This window comes from Magallana gigas, chromosome 9 (assembly GCF_963853765.1).
Source record: "Magallana gigas chromosome 9, xbMagGiga1.1, whole genome shotgun sequence".
In the NCBI taxonomy this organism is placed as follows: Eukaryota; Metazoa; Mollusca; class Bivalvia; order Ostreida; family Ostreidae; genus Magallana; species Magallana gigas.
Genome location: NC_088861.1, coordinates 32736834 through 32745290, shown reverse-complemented (window position 1 = coordinate 32745290; position 8457 = coordinate 32736834). Strand labels below are relative to the sequence as shown.

General features: G+C 30.6%; 1 long non-coding RNA gene across 1 annotated transcript; it reads left to right on the top strand.

Annotated features, from left to right (window-relative positions):
• The first annotated feature begins 4724 nt into the window (after positions 1-4724).
• On the top strand, positions 4725-7162 carry LOC117686108 (uncharacterized). The gene is made up of 4 exons (XR_010709631.1): positions 4725-4869; positions 5059-5117; positions 5294-5431; positions 7005-7162. It is a non-coding gene; the product is annotated as an uncharacterized lncRNA (long non-coding RNA).
• Positions 7163-8457: the final 1295 nt, after the last annotated feature.

Here is an 8457-nt window from a genome sequence, read left to right as displayed (position 1 = left end):
TATGTCAAAACATATCGATAGACATATCAAAATATTGTCCAAAATGTTTTTCAGAACATAAATATATCGTAATAGACAAATTATCTGGAAGTTTAGGCTGCGCTGAAGATTAGGAAGCTAATGTTACAATACTCTAAAACTATTGAGTTATGAAAATTGTTCAATTTCTTCTTTAAGACCTTTTGTCACAAAATATAGTCCCTTAATAAACTTAATAAAAATATATAACTTTCTTTTAACAATTTTATTAGATATGGTTTATTTGGCATTGTTAAATATAAATATACAAATAGAATTCATATATGTTGCAAATTGTTAAGAAAAGAGTTGACATAAAATATTTATCCAAAAAAGAAAGAGAGAGAGTAAAAAAGAGCTATCGATAAGAATTGTTTGAAAAAAATTAAGAACAAAGTATCGTTATTCTATAATATACTGTATACTGTTTTCGCTTCTTCACTTGGAAAAAGTTTTGTCCCGTCTTGAATTATCTCAGCTTAAGAAGTGTTTAAAGAAACGTTTTAGCCATTGAATTACCTCGTTAAAATTAGGGCGTAAGGGGCAAAAATAAAACGGTGGCGAATGCTTCCGTTTAACAATTTAAAAATTTAAAAATTCCTATACAGTATTGAACATAAACATTGTTTAAGGAAGAAACGGGATGTTAAAAAGGGTGTGAGCATGTTCCAAACTACGACACGCAAAAATACGAAAATAATTTTAATTGCTAAAATAACTTTTTGCCTTCATTTTCCTTGTGCAAATGCAAACATCACTTTTGAACAACTGCGTTAATTGTTGGGGGAAACATTATAAAACTATCACTATTAGTGCTTAGTTTGCTTGAACATAACAGATAAAATGCATTTTTTAGCAACATTTTACTCTGATTTCTTTCAAATCCAAAAGAAACCATTTTCTTGCTTAAAAATTAAAATACCATTTAGCCAAGTTTAAATGTGGATATAGTTTTAGGGTTTTTTTTAATAAATATTTTTACATATGTTGTTAGCACGTTTAAAATGATGGCAATTGCTACTTATATACAGTGTTACTGATACATTTACTTTTTATCAGACACTATGACTAAAAAAGTAATGAAAATCTAAACTAAACATAACTATATATCAGAATGTAAATACTAAATTCACAATTTCACTTTTCTCACTCCTCTTTGATGTTAACATAACCCGACTGACAGGGACCAGGTGAGCTTGTGTTGTTTTAATAGACATGTGATCAAATATTAACTCTGGTCCAGAATTGCCTGATTTATATTTTCTTTGCTAACAGTAGATTAAAATTAAAATTGATTATTGATAGTTAAAACCTTTTTCAAGCATTCATTTACCATTCATTAAAATAAATTTGAAGTGTGTGTAGTCTTGATCGGATATCGAATTTTACAGCCTCGCCATGGCGACCTGTGATTGATTAATTATCTAATTAATAATAGTATACTGAATAAGGTCTTCATAAAGGGAGTTTGTTTCATCAAAATGATATTTGCCAAAATCGATTGCATACCTTGTACCCCCATAAAAAAGGTAATGTAAGTTTGATGCATTTTCAAATCTCTGTCTTCTTTTATCTATAGCAAAGAGTAATTTTGGTTTCTTATCTAAGATTGATACTATATGTTTGTGTTTTTGGTCTTGTGAAGTACACGTGTAAATTCCCTCCCTCTCTACATTAAAATGACAACATTATATTAAGTAATGGGTTAGCAATCACTTTTCTTCTGAGCACATTCTGTGTCTAATGTTATAAATTGAGTGCAATTCGGAAAAAAAAATATACATAACTATGTAATTGTTAGATATAGAATAGTTTTAGTGATGTTTAACCTGTTTGTTTTTCCATTGTGATCAAAGTCATTGCTGCCATGAAATATGGTAATTTCTGGGGTTTTATTATAGATCTGATAGTATGTGACTGTGTCTTAGATTATAGAATTCTACAAGTTATTCTTGGCATCAAACACTTAAATAAAGCTTTGCGTTTACTGATTACAGCTACATTCAACCTTGCTATAAATATAATAAAAATCAATGCCACGATCAAATGTTTTATCTAAATGCTTAATTAATGACTTCCTAAATTAGCCAGATTCAGTGTTATGGTGTGATATAGTGTCCCTTTTAAATTGATTGCACCACCCGGCATATCCGCCAGCTGACTCGTATAATTAAAACATAGTCAGTCACTACTTTTTCCCACCATCCATGTAAGAAATTAATAATATAAATGTATTAATGTTATTCTTCTTTAACGGATGCGTTTGGATTTGCTGTTTGGCTTCCTTTTTGAAAAAAATGTACATTTATATTTCAAATAACTAAAATTACTTGTAACTGATTTAGATGCTAAGTGTTTGTAGATTGACTTATGAAAGTGGATATGCAGGAAGCAATTGATCTATTTCGAAATTGTATATTTTCCACATTGCTGGTTCACACGGCAAAACTCTCAATTATTGACGCAAGTTCATACTAGTATCCACGTGTTTAATGCTTGGGGAGTCAATAGACCCGAATATAATTCCCAAGGTGCAGGGAACAGCTCTGTATGATCTATAGATCATACTGAGCTGATCTATGTACCTCGGGAAAAATTCGGTTCTTTAGACTGTTCAGGCAATAAAACATTGTTTTATTAACTAATTCCATTTTAAGTTTTTAGGGTTTACAATTTGCATTTTACAAAAGGTTTTCGCGTCATTGTACAATATACTATATATTTTTTTTATCTTTCACATGCGCCAAACCTGTTTATTGGACTAAAAGATATCCCCTTATTAGCTAAGTGGGAGTATTCATATTTCTTAATAGTCATTTACCTAATACGAGGCTTTAAACTGTTGATTATTTGAACCTTAATATTGATAAAACTAAATATGCTTTCACTAGTATTAAATACAGCGTCTCTATAAAGGAAACAAGCGGTTTTATTAATGTTCAATAACATTAACTTTAAGGTAGCTCGCGGGTTTACCTGCTTGTGAGAAAACCTACCTTGAAAATTTGTCCACGTGATCCATAGGTTTTATAGTTTTATTTCTAAAATTTATTTAAGATTCGTCTGCGCGGTAATAATGTTATCGTGTTTCAAATACAGTGTCATTAATAAAATCAAGCAACGCCATTTCAATGAAATGTATAGTAAAATGCACATTTTAACCGAGAAACGCATTACAAAACTATGCTCCAAACTTTTAAACGATTCAGACGATATTAATCATAATCAGCACAAAAAACAGAGGAGATAATTATGAATCGATTCATAAAAAAATATCAGTATGTGTTCTCGGCCAATTTTTGGCAAAAAAACTTTAAAGATTTAAAAGATTTCTCAAAACCTTATATTTTCATTACGACGTTAGCCTGACGTCATAATTTCCTTACTTCTTCGAACACCAAAATTGAAATGCATTTATTGACAAAACTATCTGTTTAACACATTTTAGAACATGTAAATGCTTATTAGACATTATTGTGAATGTTATCAAATGCAATTAATGTAAGGCTGTAAAGATACAGAAAATTGCTATTTTTGTTTTTATGAAACTCTGAGTATATCAATGCAAAAATAAAATGCCAGGCAACTACTGACATTATAAGTAAGTAATCGAAAAAAGCAGTTATCTCAAGCCAAAAGAAATTTAAGAATTTAATCGGTAGTACAAATTACGGAAGTTATAATTGTAATGCATACATTCTATTTTAAAATATGACTTTAAATGGAATAGTTCTAACGCACACTCATTCTTTGTCTTTATAAAACAAAATGTGACAATGTATGTGACATCTTTAAATTTTCAGCACTTGATATTATAAATCTTTGTATAAACAGTCATAAACCGCATATAAGCTTTTTAAAATATTTTCTTTTAAACTTCTTAATCATTTATTTGTCATTTTAAAATAAAATTATGAGTTAACTATGACGGTCAACTCTTTACGTCGATTCCTATTGTGACGTCAGCAAACCCGCGAGCTACGTTAAACGTTACGATACATCCCCTGAGATGCAGATCGTAACGTCAAAGTAAATTATGACGTCATGTCGTTTTACGTACAGTAATATGACTTTTTGCCACGTATTAGTGTAAAATAAATCGGGTTACTTTTAACATACCCGCGTTCTGAAATACGTTGCCGGTCCAATAGATCGCAGTCTTTTAGCTATTGACCGGCGGCCTAATAGATTTCAATATTGATAGTTGAGCAAAACGGCATACAAAAGAGACGTTAATTTTTCATCTGTAATAAAACAACACATTTTCTTTGCCAAAAACTTGCTTTCTGCAAAGCCGAACTAAAAACGAAACATTTATCCATTTAAAGTAGTCATGCAATAAAAAATAAATAAATCAAATGTGCAGTTATCACCCACATCAAAATTATTCTGTCATTTAGTTTGCTGTACAAATCGTACATTTCAATTTCAATGAACACTTTGTTGGGTTTGTTTTAATTCCAAGGAACCTGATTCCAAACAATCTTCTTATAACGACATATGTACTATACAATATATATATATATATATATATATATATATATATATATATATATATATATATATATATATATATATATATATATATATATATATATATATATATATATATTATGATAGTGCAAACGACCAATATTACCTTGTTTATTGCAGAAGGAAGGAATAGGGAAGTAAACCACTCATTGGTGTTATTTAAAACCATTTATTGTGATTTCCTCAGTCTGTGTGCTTTCAATTTTCAATCAGAATGGTCGCTAATCTATATCCAGAAAGAGGTGCCTTTGAAAACTTAATAATAATGATATCAGTATTATCGGTTTTTTCAGTATGTGAAGGTTCAGGATGTGAACGGTAGGTATTATAGTCGGTTTTTAAACTACGATATGAACGTAATAATGTTGATATTTAACTTTTATTACCCCGCGTACATGCATTAAAAGCAAAATGATTTTGAGATTCCAGAAGTTCAAAGAATAGTGTTTTACAACATTTCTCTTGAGTATGTAATCGACAAGTTTCCCGTTCTGTTTCGAATTGTAGTTTTTATAAAGGTTGCTGCCAGGGTTTCTTTTGGAATTCAACGACTCATAAGTGTGAACGTGCGTTCATTTATGTAATTAATTAAGCACAAAATTATTACAAATAATTAAAGATAAACTGCCACAAATAATTATAATTACGATTACCCGAACAACGATGATATAACGATTGATTTTGGAATACTGATGAGACATGTTACACTATTTAATATCTTATTATATTCCTATAATATAAGGATGCATGCCAGGCTATACTGGGGTGAACTGTTCATCATCGTGTCCATATCCATATTACGGAGTGGACTGTCAAAGAACATGCAAATGTAGCAGAGACAAGTGCGACGTATCCACGGGATGCAATAGTCTAACCACAGGTAAACAATTTGAAAACAAAAATACTTTTAAAAACCACAAAACAAGAAATTTAATGGTGCAAGTTATCAATATTTTTGTATATTAGTTAGTTTTCAGATATATTATTTAGATGACAATTCTACCATTAAACATATATGTTGCAGTCAAGAAATGAAGTTGACACACATCGTAAATGATAATTTAAACAAAACTTTAATGTATTCTTTTAAATCGTCTGCCAGGTGCATTTTTATAGACAATCATGTACAAAAAGCTCTTAATCTATGATCAGTATCATTTATAACATGTCAATAATTTAACACGATTTATTTTCAACTTAGCAATACACAAAATAGCTACGATTTGTATAAAGTATTACTCAATATATCAATAACAAAATGTTCTGAATACAGGATAACCGTTTTTATGGCTAAAAGGGGGGGGGGGGGCACAATTTTACAGGTACCCATATCGCAAACATTGATTTGTTGGTGTGTGTTTTTTCTCTGAGACTATAACAATTGTTATTTGGGAAAAACACATTAAAAAAGCTATGATATGTTTTACCGTGCGACATCTGCTTGGGGTAAACGCAGAAAATAGATATAACATCCAAGCTAAAATGTTTAATATTGACACCAGATTACTGACTTTCAAACAGGGAAACTTGTTACCACAGTTATATGCATTAGAAGTATACTGGTTTGCATTTCCAATCTACTAGTCAGAGGACACGAATTCATAAAAGTATTTAGTCTACATTAGTTTCAATCGCTCCTCATCTACCACTGAGGTAAATATACCACTGAGGTAATAGTTACTTTCCCAACGACGCAAGCTGCAGGTCTGTAGCTCCCGGTCTGAAAAAGAACCCGATGTACGATCTGGGAGCTACAGTGCCACCCAATGGAAAAAAGAAAATGTGTATTTATTGTGCACAAAACGTGCGGTAGTTTTGGACTTTAAAATGACTTAAACGCAAATTTTGTGGGGAAAAAGCAACAATAATTTCTTCATGCAATTTACTACTGATATCGTCTCTTTACCAATTGTACATGTATCATGGTTAGAAGTCCTGATATCGATATGTAATGATGCGAAAGTGATCACTGATGTCATATTAAAAATGCACACTCGATTTTAGATCATTCTCCCAGTCTTGGAAAAGAAATTATTCACGACCCTCCAGATATGTCAATTATACTGTCTATTTTTTCTTATTCCGACGACGAAAAAATGAGTATATAGAAGGTAGCAGTTGTTCGATTTATCTCATCGTCTATTCGGTGTCTCTCGTTATTAGGTAGGATATTTATGCAAAAGTACATATTAAAAAAAATATGCATTCATGTAGGTGCCGTAGCATTTTGGGAATTGTAAAACAAATGATAAACGTATTATCATTAATGTCGAGTTTTGATCAAGCATTTGCATAGGAACTCATATTTCTTAAAATATGTTATAAATCATGCAAACAGAAGATGCAATAACAGTATGATGTGCAGTGTCTGTTGTTGTTGTTGTTTTTGCATAAGTACTTAATATTAATGATGTTAAATCTAACTGCTTTTATTTGTTGTTTCTTTTATCCAGAAAAGGATTCAACATCTGCACGGACAATATATCATGTAGAAAACACTACGTCCCTTGGTATAGAAAACAGCACTGCTTTCTTTGTAGGAAACACCATTGTGTCAACAGAGAAGAACCATAGATATAATAAAACGCAGCAGTCAAGCACAGTAAATAATAAAATAATATTGTGTATACAAATATTTGGATGTGTTGATATACTTTTGATCTGCACTTACTCCGCTGTGTGTATTTATGATCGACAACATCGAACTGCTGGCAAAGTGAATACTTATGAAAATATTCCCGGAAACAATTCAGCATATGAAAACGCTGAAATATTTTCCATCTCGACAACAGGAAACCAATTATTGTAATGTTTAATTGTGATACGGTGTAGGTATATTACACGAACGTTTTTTCAATGTTTGTACAGACAATTGAATATGAAACCACAGTTCAATTAACCTCTACTAATACTGCATCATTACACAGAAAGATTTTTAGTACTTATGATTTAGGAGAGAATATATCAAAATGGTTGATTTGAACATATTTTATTTCATTATATATTGCAGTGAGATTGGGCACAAGTAATAAAAACTTAATTCGCCCTCTCCCTACATGTTAAACAACAAATACAATATCATTGCAGATACGTCTCAGTTTGTACTTATACAGTAATAAATTACACCAGTACGTAGGTATTTGATAAATGTAGTAAGAAAGTTAATGTTATCTACTATTAATTTTACATGTATGCAAGGATGAACGAGATAAATAAATAAAAATAAGCAAAATGTTATCAACAAAAATACTCAGATTTTCAAATCTGCCAGTACCTTGAATATAAATTTGAACGATTGAAAAAAAGGTATTTACTTTCATCCACGCTGAGTGAGTTGTCTCCCCAAAGTAAGGAACGAGATTCAAGAATATGAATTTTACCAAATCTAAGAAATATATCAAAAAAAATTTCCCTAACAGTAGCATACTTAGAACAAGAGAAAAAGAGGTGATGGGCGTCTTTAATCTTCCCACATGAACAAAGAGGGCTTTATATAATATTGCATCTATATAGATCTAGTATGTTTAGCGCACAATTTTGACGGAGTTTTGTGTGTAAAATATTATTACGCCTTTCCCATAACTTAAATAAGGTGGAGCTACTGCTAGAGATTTGTTTTTTAATAAAGATAAAAATGGTGTCACATATTGTAAACGAAAGATGCAATAGAAAACATCAATAAACACCATATTACCATGATTTATTTTCATGTGGTGTGTTATGAAAATTATTTTGCATTGACACGCAGTGGTTTCCTGCATTTTGTTCTAAGCAAGGCAACGCTCGGAAAAAAGTTAGCTGGTATGCATAAATAAAAAAAATCCAAACATTATTATGCTTTTGATTTATATTAATATATAAATGAATTTTATAGGTAATCAATAATCTAAAAAAAGGTTTATAATT